Genomic DNA, 16,952 nt, shown 5'->3' with positions numbered 1-16,952 from the left:
TCAGAAAAGGCATTGTAGCAAACCAAAAAAGAAATTTTAAGCGCAGCAGAGTAACCAGCTCACATACCTGTTAGCTCAGGTGAGTTTAAAATCTGCTGTTGATAACAAGGGCATTTGCTAAATAGATGGTGTGTGTGCAACAATATACTGAAAGGTCAATTATATTGTGCAGCTTATCTCACCACCTGTAGTTATTTAGGTGAAAGCTCCAAAATGCTTGCCTAATATGTCTGTTTATCCAAAAGGAAGTATAGAGGGAGAGCTAGATAGATAGCATTGCATTACATTACATTACATGGCAATGCAATGCACAGTTGCTGAAGTTGAACCAAAATGAGCTTGTCATCTGGCTTCTGCAACTTTTAACATGAAAAATCCAATGAGGAGAAGAAAAGCAAAGCCAAAGAGTCCATCCCAAAATCCGACAAACAAGCAAAATGAACAAAAAGCATTGAATTCAATTCTTTCTGATTTTAGAAACTGCATTAAAGAAGGGGTGCACCGGTCCTGGAGATACTGCAATACCAGGTCAATGCGTGGAGTGGACAGAGCAAGCTCTTTTTCCATCTCCCTGTTCTAAAAATCCATTTAATATATGGTCCCCAGATAGGGGACGTATCAGATATTAAACTGATAAGAACAGATACTACACTTGATCTTAGCCAAAAGGCCGAGAAGCGATAACCAGAATTGGTTTCCGACTACGGTGCCACCCAAGGATTCTGAAAAGTCCATTTGTGGAGATGGCCACCTGGACTCCCGTTAAGAAGACATGCTGTCAACCTCTAGATCCCTCACATGCCTGCACTTTTCGGCTTGCTGCTGCTGCAATCCACGCGTTTTAGATCTGCATAACTCCACCTCTTTTAGCACAGTACCCTCAACCCCCGGCTGTTCCCACCCGCCTCAACACCGTTGGAAGGGAGGAGAACCAATTAAGGCGGGGGGGGGTGGAACGAGCAGCTGTCTACCCTTAGCAGGAGGGTTGCTGATTAATTACCTCTCCTGCTGCTGCTGCTGCTGGCTGTCCAGCAGCAGACTGAAGGTGGGTGCTGCTGTGCGCAGGTATATAAAGGCTCAGAGCCTATTATGACACGCGCAGCCAGCGTTCCATTGACACATTCCGTCTACTGCAGGCGGGATACCTGGATGGCTGAATGTCACTGAGAAGCTCACAGAGACCGCCATAAGCAACAGTTTAAAAGAATGCCACAGACTAATCAACCAAACTTTTTGGGTTGGTTTCTCTTTTATAGTCTGCAGGCATTAAATGAAAGAAGTCAGTGTTCCAGCAGAGGGAGACAACGTTTCAGAAAAGGCATTGTAGCAAACCAAAAAATAAATTTTAAGCGCAGCAGAGTAACCAGCTCACATACCTGTTAGCTCAGGTGAGTTTAAAAGGCTGCTGTTGATAACAAGGGCATTTGCTAAATAGATGGTGTGTGTGCAACAATATACTGAAAGGTCAATTATATTGTGCAGCTTATCTCACCACCTGTAGTTATTTAGGTGAAAGCTCCAAAATGCTTGCCTAATATGTCTGTTTATCCAAAAGGAAGTATAGAGGGAGAGCTAGATAGATATCATTGCATTACATTACATTACATGGCAATGCAATGCACAGTTGCTGAAGTTGAACCAAAATGAGCTTGTCATCTGGCTTCTGCAACTTTTAACATGAAAAATCCAATGAGGAGAAGAAAAGCAAAGCCAAAGAGTCCATCCCAAAATCCGACAAACAAGCAAAATGAACAAAAAGCATTGAATTCAATTCTTTCTGATTTTAGAAACTGCATTAAAGAAGGGGTGCACCGGTCCTGGAGATACTGCAATACCAGGTCAATGCGTGGAGTGGACAGAGCAAGCTCTTTTTCCATCTCCCTGTTCTAAAAATCCATTTAATATATGGTCCCCAGATAGGGGACGTATCAGATATTAAACTGATAAGAACAGATACTACACTTGATCTTAGCCAAAAGGCCGAGAAGCGATAACCAGAATTGGTTTCCGACTACGGTGCCACCCAAGGATTCTGAAAAGTCCATTTGTGGAGATGGCCACCTGGACTCCCGTTAAGAAGACATGCTGTCAACCTCTAGATCCCTCACATGCCTGCACTTTTCGGCTTGCTGCTGCTGCAATCCACGCGTTTTAGATCTGCATAACTCCACCTCTTTTAGCACAGTACCCTCAACCCCCGGCTGTTCCCACCCGCCTCAACACCGTTGGAAGGGAGGAGAACCAATTAAGGCGGGGGGGGGAGGTGGAACGAGCAGCTGTCTACCCTTAGCAGGAGGGTTGCTGATTAATTACCTCTCCTGCTGCTGCTGCTGCTGGCTGTCCAGCAGCAGACTGAAGGTGGCTGCTGCTGTGCGCAGGTATATAAAGGCTCAGAGCCTATTATGACACGCGCAGCCAGCGTTCCATTGCCACATTCCGTCTACTGCAGGCGGGATACCTGGATGGCTGAATGTCACTGAGAAGCTCACAGAGACCGCCATAAGCAACAGTTTAAAAGAATGCCACAGACTAATCAACCAAACTTTTTGGGTTGGTTTCTCTTTTATAGTCTGCAGGCATTAAATGAAAGAAGTCAGTGTTCCAGCAGAGGGAGACAACGTTTCAGAAAAGGCATTGTAGCAAACCAAAAAAGAAATTTTAAGCGCAGCAGAGTAACCAGCTCACATACCTGTTAGCTCAGGTGAGTTTAAAAGGCTGCTGTTGATAACAAGGGCATTTGCTAAATAGATGGTGTGTGTGCAACAATATACTGAAAGGTCAATTATATTGTGCAGCTTATCTCACCACCTGTAGTTATTTAGGTGAAAGCTCCAAAATGCTTGCCTAATATGTCTGTTTATCCAAAAGGAAGTATAGAGGGAGAGCTAGATAGATAGCATTGCATTACATTACATTACATGGCAATGCAATGCACAGTTGCTGAAGTTGAACCAAAATGAGCTTGTCATCTGGCTTCTGCAACTTTTAACATGAAAAATCCAATGAGGAGAAGAAAAGCAAAGCCAAAGAGTCCATCCCAAAATCCGACAAACAAGCAAAATGAACAAAAAGCATTGAATTCAATTCTTTCTGATTTTAGAAACTGCATTAAAGAAGGGGTGCACCGGTCCTGGAGATACTGCAATACCAGGTCAATGCGTGGAGTGGACAGAGCAAGCTCTTTTTCCATCTCCCTGTTCTAAAAATCCATTTAATATATGGTCCCCAGATAGGGGACGTATCAGATATTAAACTGATAAGAACAGATACTACACTTGATCTTAGCCAAAAGGCCGAGAAGCGATAACCAGAATTGGTTTCCGACTACGGTGCCACCCAAGGATTCTGAAAAGTCCATTTGTGGAGATGGCCACCTGGACTCCCGTTAAGAAGACATGCTGTCAACCTCTAGATCCCTCACATGCCTGCACTTTTCGGCTTGCTGCTGCTGCAATCCACGCGTTTTAGATCTGCATAACTCCACCTCTTTTAGCACAGTACCCTCAACCCCCGGCTGTTCCCACCCGCCTCAACACCGTTGGAAGGGAGGAGAACCAATTAAGGCGGGGGGGGGGGGTGGTGGAACGAGCAGCTGTCTACCCTTAGCAGGAGGGTTGCTGATTAATTACCTCTCCTGCTGCTGCTGCTGCTGGCTGTCCAGCAGCAGACTGAAGGTGGCTGCTGCTGTGCGCAGGTATATAAAGGCTCAGAGCCTATTATGACACGCGCAGCCAGCGTTCCATTGCCACATTCCGTCTACTGCAGGCGGGATACCTGGATGGCTGAATGTCACTGAGAAGCTCACAGAGACCGCCATAAGCAACAGTTTAAAAGAATGCCACAGACTAATCAACCAAACTTTTTGGGTTGGTTTCTCTTTTATAGTCTGCAGGCATTAAATGAAAGAAGTCAGTGTTCCAGCAGAGGGAGACAACGTTTCAGAAAAGGCATTGTAGCAAACCAAAAAAGAAATTTTAAGCGCAGCAGAGTAACCAGCTCACATACCTGTTAGCTCAGGTGAGTTTAAAAGGCTGCTGTTGATAACAAGGGCATTTGCTAAATAGATGGTGTGTGTGCAACAATATACTGAAAGGTCAATTATATTGTGCAGCTTATCTCACCACCTGTAGTTATTTAGGTGAAAGCTCCAAAATGCTTGCCTAATATGTCTGTTTATCCAAAAGGAAGTATAGAGGGAGAGCTAGATAGATAGCATTGCATTACATTACATTACATGGCAATGCAATGCACAGTTGCTGAAGTTGAACCAAAATGAGCTTGTCATCTGGCTTCTGCAACTTTTAACATGAAAAATCCAATGAGGAGAAGAAAAGCAAAGCCAAAGAGTCCATCCCAAAATCCGACAAACAAGCAAAATGAACAAAAAGCATTGAATTCAATTCTTTCTGATTTTAGAAACTGCATTAAAGAAGGGGTGCACCGGTCCTGGAGATACTGCAATACCAGGTCAATGCGTGGAGTGGACAGAGCAAGCTCTTTTTCCATCTCCCTGTTCTAAAAATCCATTTAATATATGGTCCCCAGATAGGGGACGTATCAGATATTAAACTGATAAGAACAGATACTACACTTGATCTTAGCCAAAAGGCCGAGAAGCGATAACCAGAATTGGTTTCCGACTACGGTGCCACCCAAGGATTCTGAAAAGTCCATTTGTGGAGATGGCCACCTGGACTCCCGTTAAGAAGACATGCTGTCAACCTCTAGATCCCTCACATGCCTGCACTTTTCGGCTTGCTGCTGCTGCAATCCACGCGTTTTAGATCTGCATAACTCCACCTCTTTTAGCACAGTACCCTCAACCCCCGGCTGTTCCCACCCGCCTCAACACCGTTGGAAGGGAGGAGAACCAATTAAGGCGGGGGGGGGGAGGGTGGAACGAGCAGCTGTCTACCCTTAGCAGGAGGGTTGCTGATTAATTACCTCTCCTGCTGCTGCTGCTGCTGGCTGTCCAGCAGCAGACTGAAGGTGGCTGCTGCTGTGCGCAGGTATATAAAGGCTCAGAGCCTATTATGACACGCGCAGCCAGCGTTCCATTGCCACATTCCGTCTACTGCAGGCGGGATACCTGGATGGCTGAATGTCACTGAGAAGCTCACAGAGACCGCCATAAGCAACAGTTTAAAAGAATGCCACAGACTAATCAACCAAACTTTTTGGGTTGGTTTCTCTTTTATAGTCTGCAGGCATTAAATGAAAGAAGTCAGTGTTCCAGCAGAGGGAGACAACGTTTCAGAAAAGGCATTGTAGCAAACCAAAAAAGAAATTTTAAGCGCAGCAGAGTAACCAGCTCACATACCTGTTAGCTCAGGTGAGTTTAAAAGGCTGCTGTTGATAACAAGGGCATTTGCTAAATAGATGGTGTGTGTGCAACAATATACTGAAAGGTCAATTATATTGTGCAACTTATCTCACCACCTGTAGTTATTTAGGTGAAAGCTCCAAAATGCTTGCCTAATATGTCTGTTTATCCAAAAGGAAGTATAGAGGGAGAGCTAGATAGATAGCATTGCATTACATTACATTACATGGCAATGCAATGCACAGTTGCTGAAGTTGAACCAAAATGAGCTTGTCATCTGGCTTCTGCAACTTTTAACATGAAAAATCCAATGAGAAGAAGAAAAGCAAAGCCAAAGAGTCCATCCCAAAATCCGACAAACAAGCAAAATGAACAAAAAGCATTGAATTCAATTCTTTCTGATTTTAGAAACTGCATTAAAGAAGGGGTGCACCGGTCCTGGAGATACTGCAATACCAGGTCAATGCGTGGAGTGGACAGAGCAAGCTCTTTTTCCATCTCCCTGTTCTAAAAATCCATTTAATATATGGTCCCCAGATAGGGGACGTATCAGATATTAAACTGATAAGAACAGATACTACACTTGATCTTAGCCAAAAGGCCGAGAAGCGAAAACCAGAATTGGTTTCCGACTACGGTGCCACCCAAGGATTCTGAAAAGTCCATTTGTGGAGATGGCCACCTGGACTCCCGTTAAGAAGACATGCTGTCAACCTCTAGATCCCTCACATGCCTGCACTTTTCGGCTTGCTGCTGCTGCAATCCACGCGTTTTAGATCTGCATAACTCCACCTCTTTTAGCACAGTACCCTCAACCCCCGGCTGTTCCCACCCGCCTCAACACCGTTGGAAGGGAGGAGAACCAATTAAGGCGGGGGAGGGGGGAGGGTGGAACGAGCAGCTGTCTACCCTTAGCAGGAGGGTTGCTGATTAATTACCTCTCCTGCTGCTGCTGGCTGTCCAGCAGCAGACTGAAGGTGGCTGCTGCTGTGCGCAGGTATATAAAGGCTCAGAGCCTATTATGACACGCGCAGCCAGCGTTCCATTGCCACATTCCGTCTACTGCAGGCGGGATACCTGGATGGCTGAATGTCACTGAGAAGCTCACAGAGACCGCCATAAGCAACAGTTTAAAAGAATGCCACAGACTAATCAACCAAACTTTTTGGGTTGGTTTCTCTTTTATAGTCTGCAGGCATTAAATGAAAGAAGTCAGTGTTCCAGCAGAGGGAGACAACGTTTCAGAAAAGGCATTGTAGCAAACCAAAAAAGAAATTTTAAGCGCAGCAGAGTAACCAGCTCACATACCTGTTAGCTCAGGTGAGTTTAAAAGGCTGCTGTTGATAACAAGGGCATTTGCTAAATAGATGGTGTGTGTGCAACAATATACTGAAAGGTCAATTATATTGTGCAGCTTATCTCACCACCTGTAGTTATTTAGGTGAAAGCTCCAAAATGCTTGCCTAATATGTCTGTTTATCCAAAAGGAAGTATAGAGGGAGAGCTAGATAGATAGCATTGCATTACCTTACATTACATGGCAATGCAATGCACAGTTGCTGAAGTTGAACCAAAATGAGCTTGTCATCTGGCTTCTGCAACTTTTAACATGAAAAATCCAATGAGGAGAAGAAAAGCAAAGCCAAAGAGTCCATCCCAAAATCCGACAAACAAGCAAAATGAACAAAAAGCATTGAATTCAATTCTTTCTGATTTTAGAAACTGCATTAAAGAAGGGGTGCACCGGTCCTGGAGATACTGCAATACCAGGTCAATGCGTGGAGTGGACAGAGCAAGCTCTTTTTCCATCTCCCTGTTCTAAAAATCCATTTAATATATGGTCCCCAGATAGGGGACGTATCAGATATTAAACTGATAAGAACAGATACTACACTTGATCTTAGCCAAAAGGCCGAGAAGCGATAACCAGAATTGGTTTCCGACTACGGTGCCACCCAAGGATTCTGAAAAGTCCATTTGTGGAGATGGCCACCTGGACTCCCGTTAAGAAGACATGCTGTCAACCTCTAGATCCCTCACATGCCTGCACTTTTCGGCTTGCTGCTGCTGCAATCCACGCGTTTTAGATCTGCATAACTCCACCTCTTTTAGCACAGTACCCTCAACCCCCGGCTGTTCCCACCCGCCTCAACACCGTTGGAAGGGAGGAGAACCAATTAAGGCGGGGGGGGGGGGTGGAACGAGCAGCTGTCTACCCTTAGCAGGAGGGTTGCTGATTAATTACCTCTCCTGCTGCTGCTGCTGCTGGCTGTCCAGCAGCAGACTGAAGGTGGCTGCTGCTGTGCGCAGGTATATAAAGGCTCAGAGCCTATTATGACACGCGCAGACAGCGTTCCATTGCCACATTCCGTCTACTGCAGGCGGGATACCTGGATGGCTGAATGTCACTGAGAAGCTCACAGAGACCGCCATAAGCAACAGTTTAAAAGAATGCCACAGACTAATCAACCAAACTTTTTGGGTTGGTTTCTCTTTTATAGTCTGCAGGCATTAAATGAAAGAAGTCAGTGTTCCAGCAGAGGGAGACAACGTTTCAGAAAAGGCATTGTAGCAAACCAAAAAAGAAATTTTAAGCGCAGCAGAGTAACCAGCTCACATACCTGTTAGCTCAGGTGAGTTTAAAAGGCTGCTGTTGATAACAAGGGCATTTGCTAAATAGATGGTGTGTGTGCAACAATATACTGAAAGGTCAATTATATTGTGCAGCTTATCTCACCACCTGTAGTTATTTAGGTGAAAGCTCCAAAATGCTTGCCTAATATGTCTGTTTATCCAAAAGGAAGTATAGAGGGAGAGCTAGATAGATAGCATTGCATTACATTACATTACATGGCAATGCAATGCACAGTTGCTGAAGTTGAACCAAAATGAGCTTGTCATCTGGCTTCTGCAACTTTTAACATGAAAAATCCAATGAGGAGAAGAAAAGCAAAGCCAAAGAGTCCATCCCAAAATCCGACAAACAAGCAAAATGAACAAAAAGCATTGAATTCAATTCTTTCTGATTTTAGAAACTGCATTAAAGAAGGGGTGCACCGGTCCTGGAGATACTGCAATACCAGGTCAATGCGTGGAGTGGACAGAGCAAGCTCTTTTTCCATCTCCCTGTTCTAAAAATCCATTTAATATATGGTCCCCAGATAGGGGACGTATCAGATATTAAACTGATAAGAACAGATACTACACTTGATCTTAGCCAAAAGACCGAGAAGCGATAACCAGAATTGGTTTCCGACTGCGGTGCCACCCAAGGATTCTGAAAAGTCCATTTGTGGAGATGGCCACCTGGACTCCCGTTAAGAAGACATGCTGTCAACCTCTAGATCCCTCACATGCCTGCACTTTTCGGCTTGCTGCTGCTGCAATCCACGCGTTTTAGATCTGCATAACTCCACCTCTTTTAGCACAGTACCCTCAACCCCCGGCTGTTCCCACCCGCCTCAACACCGTTGGAAGGGAGGAGAACCAATTAAGGCGGGGGGGAGGGGTGGAACGAGCAGCTGTCTACCCTTAGCAGGAGGGTTGCTGATTAATTACCTCTCCTGCTGCTGCTGCTGCTGGCTGTCCAGCAGCAGACTGAAGGTGGCTGCTGCTGTGCGCAGGTATATAAAGGCTCAGAGCCTATTATGACACGCGCAGCCAGCGTTCCATTGCCACATTCCGTCTACTGCAGGCGGGATACCTGGATGGCTGAATGTCACTGAGAAGCTCACAGAGACCGCCATAAGCAACAGTTTAAAAGAATGCCACAGACTAATCAACCAAACTTTTTGGGTTGGTTTCTCTTTTATAGTCTGCAGGCATTAAATGAAAGAAGTCAGTGTTCCAGCAGAGGGAGACAACGTTTCAGAAAAGGCATTGTAGCAAACCAAAAAAGAAATTTTAAGCGCAGCAGAGTAACCAGCTCACATACCTGTTAGCTCAGGTGAGTTTAAAAGGCTGCTGTTGATAACAAGGGCATTTGCTAAATAGATGGTGTGTGTGCAACAATATACTGAAAGGTCAATTATATTGTGCAGCTTATCTCACCACCTGTAGTTATTTAGGTGAAAGCTCCAAAATGCTTGCCTAATATGTCTGTTTATCCAAAAGGAAGTATAGAGGGAGAGCTAGATAGATAGCATTGCATTACATTACATTACATGGCAATGCAATGCACAGTTGCTGAAGTTGAACCAAAATGAGCTTGTCATCTGGCTTCTGCAACTTTTAACATGAAAAATCCAATGAGGAGAAGAAAAGCAAAGCCAAAGAGTCCATCCCAAAATCCGACAAACAAGCAAAATGAACAAAAAGCATTGAATTCAATTCTTTCTGATTTTAGAAACTGCATTAAAGAAGGGGTGCACCGGTCCTGGAGATACTGCAATACCAGGTCAATGCGTGGAGTGGACAGAGCAAGCTCTTTTTCCATCTCCCTGTTCTAAAAATCCATTTAATATATGGTCCCCAGATAGGGGACGTATCAGATATTAAACTGATAAGAACAGATACTACACTTGATCTTAGCCAAAAGGCCGAGAAGCGATAACCAGAATTGGTTTCCGACTACGGTGCCACCCAAGGATTCTGAAAAGTCCATTTGTGGAGATGGCCACCTGGACTCCCGTTAAGAAGACATGCTGTCAACCTCTAGATCCCTCACATGCCTGCACTTTTCGGCTTGCTGCTGCTGCAATCCACGCGTTTTAGATCTGCATAACTCCACCTCTTTTAGCACAGTACCCTCAACCCCCGGCTGTTCCCACCCGCCTCAACACCGTTGGAAGGGAGGAGAACCAATTAAGGCGGGGGGGGGGGGGTGGAACGAGCAGCTGTCTACCCTTAGCAGGAGGGTTGCTGATTAATTACCTCTCCTGCTGCTGCTGCTGCTGGCTGTCCAGCAGCAGACTGAAGGTGGCTGCTGCTGTGCGCAGGTATATAAAGGCTCAGAGCCTATTATGACACGCGCAGCCAGCGTTCCATTGCCACATTCCGTCTACTGCAGGCGGGATACCTGGATGGCTGAATGTCACTGAGAAGCTCACAGAGACCGCCATAAGCAACAGTTTAAAAGAATGCCACAGACTAATCAACCAAACTTTTTGGGTTGGTTTCTCTTTTATAGTCTGCAGGCATTAAATGAAAGAAGTCAGTGTTCCAGCAGAGGGAGACAACGTTTCAGAAAAGGCATTGTAGCAAACCAAAAAAGAAATTTTAAGCGCAGCAGAGTAACCAGCTCACATACCTGTTAGCTCAGGTGAGTTTAAAAGGCTGCTGTTGATAACAAGGGCATTTGCTAAATAGATGGTGTGTGTGCAACAATATACTGAAAGGTCAATTATATTGTGCAGCTTATCTCACCACCTGTAGTTATTTAGGTGAAAGCTCCAAAATGCTTGCCTAATATGTCTGTTTATCCAAAAGGAAGTATAGAGGGAGAGCTAGATAGATAGCATTGCATTACATTACATTACATGGCAATGCAATGCACAGTTGCTGAAGTTGAACCAAAATGAGCTTGTAATCTGGCTTCTGCAACTTTTAACATGAAAAATCCAATGAGGAGAAGAAAAGCAAAGCCAAAGAGTCCATCCCAAAATCCGACAAACAAGCAAAATGAACAAAAAGCATTGAATTCAATTCTTTCTGATTTTAGAAACTGCATTAAAGAAGGGGTGCACCGGTCCTGGAGATACTGCAATACCAGGTCAATGCGTGGAGTGGACAGAGCAAGCTCTTTTTCCATCTCCCTGTTCTAAAAATCCATTTAATATATGGTCCCCAGATAGGGGACGTATCAGATATTAAACTGATAAGAACAGATACTACACTTGATCTTAGCCAAAAGACCGAGAAGCGATAACCAGAATTGGTTTCCGACTGCGGTGCCACCCAAGGATTCTGAAAAGTCCATTTGTGGAGATGGCCACCTGGACTCCCGTTAAGAAGACATGCTGTCAACCTCTAGATCCCTCACATGCCTGCACTTTTCGGCTTGCTGCTGCTGCAATCCACGCGTTTTAGATCTGCATAACTCCACCTCTTTTAGCACAGTACCCTCAACCCCCGGCTGTTCCCACCCGCCTCAACACCGTTGGAAGGGAGGAGAACCAATTAAGGCGGGGGGGAGGGGTGGAACGAGCAGCTGTCTACCCTTAGCAGGAGGGTTGCTGATTAATTACCTCTCCTGCTGCTGCTGCTGCTGGCTGTCCAGCAGCAGACTGAAGGTGGCTGCTGCTGTGCGCAGGTATATAAAGGCTCAGAGCCTATTATGACACGCGCAGCCAGCGTTCCATTGCCACATTCCGTCTACTGCAGGCGGGATACCTGGATGGCTGAATGTCACTGAGAAGCTCACAGAGACCGCCATAAGCAACAGTTTAAAAGAATGCCACAGACTAATCAACCAAACTTTTTGGGTTGGTTTCTCTTTTATAGTCTGCAGGCATTAAATGAAAGAAGTCAGTGTTCCAGCAGAGGGAGACAACGTTTCAGAAAAGGCATTGTAGCAAACCAAAAAAGAAATTTTAAGCGCAGCAGAGTAACCAGCTCACATACCTGTTAGCTCAGGTGAGTTTAAAAGGCTGCTGTTGATAACAAGGGCATTTGCTAAATAGATGGTGTGTGTGCAACAATATACTGAAAGGTCAATTATATTGTGCAGCTTATCTCACCACCTGTAGTTATTTAGGTGAAAGCTCCAAAATGCTTGCCTAATATGTCTGTTTATCCAAAAGGAAGTATAGAGGGAGAGCTAGATAGATAGCATTGCATTACATTACATTACATGGCAATGCAATGCACAGTTGCTGAAGTTGAACCAAAATGAGCTTGTCATCTGGCTTCTGCAACTTTTAACATGAAAAATCCAATGAGGAGAAGAAAAGCAAAGCCAAAGAGTCCATCCCAAAATCCGACAAACAAGCAAAATGAACAAAAAGCATTGAATTCAATTCTTTCTGATTTTAGAAACTGCATTAAAGAAGGGGTGCACCGGTCCTGGAGATACTGCAATACCAGGTCAATGCGTGGAGTGGACAGAGCAAGCTCTTTTTCCATCTCCCTGTTCTAAAAATCCATTTAATATATGGTCCCCAGATAGGGGACGTATCAGATATTAAACTGATAAGAACAGATACTACACTTGATCTTAGCCAAAAGGCCGAGAAGCGATAACCAGAATTGGTTTCCGACTACGGTGCCACCCAAGGATTCTGAAAAGTCCATTTGTGGAGATGGCCACCTGGACTCCCGTTAAGAAGACATGCTGTCAACCTCTAGATCCCTCACATGCCTGCACTTTTCGGCTTGCTGCTGCTGCAATCCACGCGTTTTAGATCTGCATAACTCCACCTCTTTTAGCACAGTACCCTCAACCCCCGGCTGTTCCCACCCGCCTCAACACCGTTGGAAGGGAGGAGAACCAATTAAGGCGGGGGGGGGGGTGGAACGAGCAGCTGTCTACCCTTAGCAGGAGGGTTGCTGATTAATTACCTCTCCTGCTGCTGCTGCTGCTGGCTGTCCAGCAGCAGACTGAAGGTGGCTGCTGCTGTGCGCAGGTATATAAAGGCTCAGAGCCTATTATGACACGCGCAGCCAGCGTTCCATTGCCACATTCCGTCTACTGCAGGCGGGATACCTGGATGGCTGAATGTCACTGAGAAGCTCACAGAGACCGCCATAAGCAACAGTTTAAAAGAATGCCACAGACTAATCAACCAAACTTTTTGGGTTGGTTTCTCTTTTATAGTCTGCAGGCATTAAATGAAAGAAGTCAGTGTTCCAGCAGAGGGAGACAACGTTTCAGAAAAGGCATTGTAGCAAACCAAAAAAGAAATTTTAAGCGCAGCAGAGTAACCAGCTCACATACCTGTTAGCTCAGGTGAGTTTAAAAGGCTGCTGTTGATAACAAGGGCATTTGCTAAATAGATGGTGTGTGTGCAACAATATACTGAAAGGTCAATTATATTGTGCAGCTTATCTCACCACCTGTAGTTATTTAGGTGAAAGCTCCAAAATGCTTGCCTAATATGTCTGTTTATCCAAAAGGAAGTATAGAGGGAGAGCTAGATAGATAGCATTGCATTACATTACATTACATGGCAATGCAATGCACAGTTGCTGAAGTTGAACCAAAATGAGCTTGTCATCTGGCTTCTGCAACTTTTAACATGAAAAATCCAATGAGGAGAAGAAAAGCAAAGCCAAAGAGTCCATCCCAAAATCCGACAAACAAGCAAAATGAACAAAAAGCATTGAATTCAATTCTTTCTGATTTTAGAAACTGCATTAAAGAAGGGGTGCACCGGTCCTGGAGATACTGCAATACCAGATCAATGCGTGGAGTGGACAGAGCAAGCTCTTTTTCCATCTCCCTGTTCTAAAAATCCATTTAATATATGGTCCCCAGATAGGGGACGTATCAGATATTAAACTGATAAGAACAGATACTACACTTGATCTTAGCCAAAAGGCCGAGAAGCGATAACCAGAATTGGTTTCCGACTACGGTGCCACCCAAGGATTCTGAAAAGTCTATTTGTGGAGATGGCCACCTGGACTCCCGTTAAGAAGACATGCTGTCAACCTCTAGATCCCTCACATGCCTGCACTTTTCGGCTTGCTGCTGCTGCAATCCACGCGTTTTAGATCTGCATAACTCCACCTCTTTTAGCACAGTACCCTCAACCCCCGGCTGTTCCCACCCGCCTCAACACCGTTGGAAGGGAGGAGAACCAATTAAGGCGGGGGGGGGGTGGAACGAGCAGCTGTCTACCCTTAGCAGGAGGGTTGCTGATTAATTACCTCTCCTGCTGCTGCTGCTGCTGGCTGTCCAGCAGCAGACTGAAGGTGGCTGCTGCTGTGCGCAGGTATATAAAGGCTCAGAGCCTATTATGACACGCGCAGCCAGCGTTTCATTGCCACATTCCGTCTACTGCAGGCGGGATACCTGGATGGCTGAATGTCACTGAGAAGCTCACAGAGACCGCCATAAGCAACAGTTTAAAAGAATGCCACAGACTAAACAACCAAACTTTTTGGGTTGGTTTCTCTTTTATAGTCTGCAGGCATTAAATGAAAGAAGTCAGTGTTCCAGCAGAGGGAGACAACGTTTCAGAAAAGGCATTGTAGCAAACCAAAAAAGAAATTTTAAGCGCAGCAGAGTAACCAGCTCACATACCTGTTAGCTCAGGTGAGTTTAAAAGGCTGCTGTTGATAACAAGGGCATTTGCTAAATAGATGGTGTGTGTGCAACAATATACTGAAAGGTCAATTATATTGTGCAGCTTATCTCACCACCTGTAGTTATTTAGGTGAAAGCTCCAAAATGCTTGCCTAATATGTCTGTTTATCCAAAAGGAAGTATAGAGGGAGAGCTAGATAGATAGCATTGCATTACATTACATTACATGGCAATGCAATGCACAGTTGCTGAAGTTGAACCAAAATGAGCTTGTAATCTGGCTTCTGCAACTTTTAACATGAAAAATCCAATGAGGAGAAGAAAAGCAAAGCCAAAGAGTCCATCCCAAAATCCGACAAACAAGCAAAATGAACAAAAAGCATTGAATTCAATTCTTTCTGATTTTAGAAACTGCATTAAAGAAGGGGTGCACCGGTCCTGGAGATACTGCAATACCAGGTCAATGCGTGGAGTGGACAGAGCAAGCTCTTTTTCCATCTCCCTGTTCTAAAAATCCATTTAATATATGGTCCCCAGATAGGGGACGTATCAGATATTAAACTGATAAGAACAGATACTACACTTGATCTTAGCCAAAAGACCGAGAAGCGATAACCAGAATTGGTTTCCGACTGCGGTGCCACCCAAGGATTCTGAAAAGTCCATTTGTGGAGATGGCCACCTGGACTCCCGTTAAGAAGACATGCTGTCAACCTCTAGATCCCTCACATGCCTGCACTTTTCGGCTTGCTGCTGCTGCAATCCACGCGTTTTAGATCTGCATAACTCCACCTCTTTTAGCACAGTACCCTCAACCCCCGGCTGTTCCCACCCGCCTCAACACCGTTGGAAGGGAGGAGAACCAATTAAGGCGGGGGGGAGGGGTGGAACGAGCAGCTGTCTACCCTTAGCAGGAGGGTTGCTGATTAATTACCTCTCCTGCTGCTGCTGCTGCTGGCTGTCCAGCAGCAGACTGAAGGTGGCTGCTGCTGTGCGCAGGTATATAAAGGCTCAGAGCCTATTATGACACGCGCAGCCAGCGTTCCATTGCCACATTCCGTCTACTGCAGGCGGGATACCTGGATGGCTGAATGTCACTGAGAAGCTCACAGAGACCGCCATAAGCAACAGTTTAAAAGAATGCCACAGACTAATCAACCAAACTTTTTGGGTTGGTTTCTCTTTTATAGTCTGCAGGCATTAAATGAAAGAAGTCAGTGTTCCAGCAGAGGGAGACAACGTTTCAGAAAAGGCATTGTAGCAAACCAAAAAAGAAATTTTAAGCGCAGCAGAGTAACCAGCTCACATACCTGTTAGCTCAGGTGAGTTTAAAAGGCTGCTGTTGATAACAAGGGCATTTGCTAAATAGATGGTGTGTGTGCAACAATATACTGAAAGGTCAATTATATTGTGCAGCTTATCTCACCACCTGTAGTTATTTAGGTGAAAGCTCCAAAATGCTTGCCTAATATGTCTGTTTATCCAAAAGGAAGTATAGAGGGAGAGCTAGATAGATAGCATTGCATTACATTACATTACATGGCAATGCAATGCACAGTTGCTGAAGTTGAACCAAAATGAGCTTGTCATCTGGCTTCTGCAACTTTTAACATGAAAAATCCAATGAGGAGAAGAAAAGCAAAGCCAAAGAGTCCATCCCAAAATCCGACAAACAAGCAAAATGAACAAAAAGCATTGAATTCAATTCTTTCTGATTTTAGAAACTGCATTAAAGAAGGGGTGCACCGGTCCTGGAGATACTGCAATACCAGGTCAATGCGTGGAGTGGACAGAGCAAGCTCTTTTTCCATCTCCCTGTTCTAAAAATCCATTTAATATATGGTCCCCAGATAGGGGACGTATCAGATATTAAACTGATAAGAACAGATACTACACTTGATCTTAGCCAAAAGGCCGAGAAGCGATAACCAGAATTGGTTTCCGACTACGGTGCCACCCAAGGATTCTGAAAAGTCCATTTGTGGAGATGGCCACCTGGACTCCCGTTAAGAAGACATGCTGTCAACCTCTAGATCCCTCACATGCCTGCACTTTTCGGCTTGCTGCTGCTGCAATCCACGCGTTTTAGATCTGCATAACTCCACCTCTTTTAGCACAGTACCCTCAACCCCCGGCTGTTCCCACCCGCCTCAACACCGTTGGAAGGGAGGAGAACCAATTAAGGCGGGGGGGGGGGTGGAACGAGCAGCTGTCTACCCTTAGCAGGAGGGTTGCTGATTAATTACCTCTCCTGCTGCTGCTGCTGCTGGCTGTCCAGCAGCAGACTGAAGGTGGCTGCTGCTGTGCGCAGGTATATAAAGGCTCAGAGCCTATTATGACACGCGCAGCCAGCGTTCCATTGCCACATTCCGTCTACTGCAGGCGGGATACCTGGATGGCTGAATGTCACTGAGAAGCTCACAGAGACCGCCATAAGCAACA

General features: G+C 45.2%; 13 non-coding genes across 13 annotated transcripts; all 13 read right to left on the bottom strand.

Moving 5' to 3' along the window:
- Positions 1-491: 491 nt before the first annotated feature.
- LOC141200179 (U2 spliceosomal RNA) lies at positions 492-682 on the bottom strand. Its single transcript, XR_012271907.1, has one exon. It is a non-coding gene; the product is annotated as a U2 spliceosomal RNA (small nuclear RNA).
- Positions 683-1,801: 1,119 nt separating this feature from the next.
- LOC141200168 (U2 spliceosomal RNA) lies at positions 1,802-1,992 on the bottom strand. Its single transcript, XR_012271896.1, has one exon. It is a non-coding gene; the product is annotated as a U2 spliceosomal RNA (small nuclear RNA).
- Positions 1,993-3,114: 1,122 nt separating this feature from the next.
- LOC141200157 (U2 spliceosomal RNA) lies at positions 3,115-3,305 on the bottom strand. Its single transcript, XR_012271885.1, has one exon. It is a non-coding gene; the product is annotated as a U2 spliceosomal RNA (small nuclear RNA).
- A 1,125-nt stretch (positions 3,306-4,430) lies between these two features.
- LOC141200145 (U2 spliceosomal RNA) lies at positions 4,431-4,621 on the bottom strand. Its single transcript, XR_012271874.1, has one exon. It is a non-coding gene; the product is annotated as a U2 spliceosomal RNA (small nuclear RNA).
- A 1,124-nt stretch (positions 4,622-5,745) lies between these two features.
- Positions 5,746-5,936, bottom strand: LOC141200381 (U2 spliceosomal RNA). Its single transcript, XR_012272103.1, has one exon. It is a non-coding gene; the product is annotated as a U2 spliceosomal RNA (small nuclear RNA).
- Positions 5,937-7,056: 1,120 nt separating this feature from the next.
- LOC141200133 (U2 spliceosomal RNA) lies at positions 7,057-7,247 on the bottom strand. The gene has a single exon (XR_012271863.1). It is a non-coding gene; the product is annotated as a U2 spliceosomal RNA (small nuclear RNA).
- Positions 7,248-8,369: 1,122 nt separating this feature from the next.
- On the bottom strand, positions 8,370-8,560 carry LOC141200608 (U2 spliceosomal RNA). The gene has a single exon (XR_012272324.1). It is a non-coding gene; the product is annotated as a U2 spliceosomal RNA (small nuclear RNA).
- A 1,122-nt stretch (positions 8,561-9,682) lies between these two features.
- On the bottom strand, positions 9,683-9,873 carry LOC141200121 (U2 spliceosomal RNA). The gene has a single exon (XR_012271852.1). It is a non-coding gene; the product is annotated as a U2 spliceosomal RNA (small nuclear RNA).
- A 1,123-nt stretch (positions 9,874-10,996) lies between these two features.
- On the bottom strand, positions 10,997-11,187 carry LOC141200607 (U2 spliceosomal RNA). The gene has a single exon (XR_012272323.1). It is a non-coding gene; the product is annotated as a U2 spliceosomal RNA (small nuclear RNA).
- Positions 11,188-12,309: 1,122 nt separating this feature from the next.
- On the bottom strand, positions 12,310-12,500 carry LOC141200109 (U2 spliceosomal RNA). Its single transcript, XR_012271841.1, has one exon. It is a non-coding gene; the product is annotated as a U2 spliceosomal RNA (small nuclear RNA).
- A 1,121-nt stretch (positions 12,501-13,621) lies between these two features.
- Positions 13,622-13,812, bottom strand: LOC141200429 (U2 spliceosomal RNA). Its single transcript, XR_012272150.1, has one exon. It is a non-coding gene; the product is annotated as a U2 spliceosomal RNA (small nuclear RNA).
- A 1,120-nt stretch (positions 13,813-14,932) lies between these two features.
- LOC141200606 (U2 spliceosomal RNA) lies at positions 14,933-15,123 on the bottom strand. The gene has a single exon (XR_012272322.1). It is a non-coding gene; the product is annotated as a U2 spliceosomal RNA (small nuclear RNA).
- A 1,122-nt stretch (positions 15,124-16,245) lies between these two features.
- Positions 16,246-16,436, bottom strand: LOC141200098 (U2 spliceosomal RNA). Its single transcript, XR_012271830.1, has one exon. It is a non-coding gene; the product is annotated as a U2 spliceosomal RNA (small nuclear RNA).
- Between the last annotated feature and the right edge of the window lie 516 nt (positions 16,437-16,952).

Source organism: Phyllobates terribilis, unplaced genomic scaffold, assembly GCF_046119375.1.
Source record: "Phyllobates terribilis strain yellow unplaced genomic scaffold, ASM4611937v1 Scaffold_108__1_contigs__length_5656254, whole genome shotgun sequence".
Lineage (NCBI taxonomy): Eukaryota > Metazoa > Chordata > Amphibia > Anura > Dendrobatidae > Phyllobates > Phyllobates terribilis.
Note: the sequence above shows the minus strand (reverse complement) of the source record. Positions and strands in the feature narration are given on the sequence as shown.